Here is a 1434-nt window from a genome sequence, read left to right on the forward strand (position 1 = left end):
AATTGGCAGACCACTGGCAAGACTTATCCAAAAGCAAAGAGAAAGGACTGAAATTATTAAAATTATGAATGAAAAGGGAGAGGTCACGACCAACAACATGGAAATCGGAAGGATTATTAGAAATTTTTATCAACAGCTATATGCCAAAAAACTAAGCAATCTGGAAGAGATGGAGGCCTTCCTGGAAACCTATAAACTACCAAGACTGAAACAGGAAGAAATAGATTTCTTAAATAGGCCAATTAACTATGAAGAAATTGAGTCAGTGATAAACAACCTTCCAAATAATAAAACTCCAGGCCCAGACGGTTTTCCTGGGGAATTCTACCAAACATTCAAAGAAGAAATAATACCTATTCTCCTAAAGCTATTTCAAAAAATAGAAACAGAAGGAAAGCTACCAAACTCATTCTATGAGGCTAATATTACCTTGATCCCCAAACCAGGCAAAGACCCCCTCAAAAAGGAGAATTACAGACCGATTTCTCTAATGAATATGGATGCCAAAATCCTCAACAAGATCCTTGCTAATAGAATCCAACAGTACATTAAAAGGATTATCCATCATGACCAAGTGGGATTCATACCTGGGATGCAAGCATGGTTCAACACTCGCAAATCAATCAATGTGATACATCATATCAACAAGAAAAGACTCAAGAACCATATGATCCTCTCAATTGATGCAGAAAAAGCATTTGACAAAATACAGCATCCTTTCCTGATTAAAACCCTTCAGAGTGTAGGAATAGAGGGTACATTTCTCAATCTCATAAAAGCCATCTATGAAAAGCCTACTGCAAGCATTATTCTCAATGGGGAAAAGCTGGAAGCCTTTCCCTTAAGATCAGGAACACGACAAGGATGCCCACTCTCGCCACTATTATTCAACATAGTACTAGAAGTCCTTGCAACAGCAATCAGAAGACAAAAAGGGATCAAAGGTATCCAAATCGGCAAAGAAGAAGTCAAACTGTCTCTCTTTGCAGATGACATGATACTCTATATGGAAAACCCAAAGGAATCCACTCCCAAACTATTAGAAGTTATAGAACAATTCAGTAAGGTGGCAGGATACAAAATCAATGCCCAGAAATCAGTTGCATTTCTATACACGAATAACGAGACTGAAGAAAGAGAAATTAGGGAATCCATCCCATTTACAATAACACCAAAAACCATACGTTACCTTGGAATTAACTTAACCAGAGACGTAAAGGACCTATATCCTAGAAACTATAGATCACTTTTGAAAGATATTGAGGAAGACATAAAAAGATGGAAAAATATTCCATGCTCATGGATTGGAAGAATTAACATAGTTAAAATGTCCATACTACCCAGAGCAATCTACACTTTCAATGCTATCCCGATCAAAATACCGAGGACATTTTTCAAAGAACTGGAACAAATAGTCCTTAAATTTGTATGGAA

Source organism: Ailuropoda melanoleuca, chromosome 17 (assembly GCF_002007445.2).
Source record: "Ailuropoda melanoleuca isolate Jingjing chromosome 17, ASM200744v2, whole genome shotgun sequence".
Classification (NCBI taxonomy): Eukaryota; Metazoa; Chordata; class Mammalia; order Carnivora; family Ursidae; genus Ailuropoda; species Ailuropoda melanoleuca.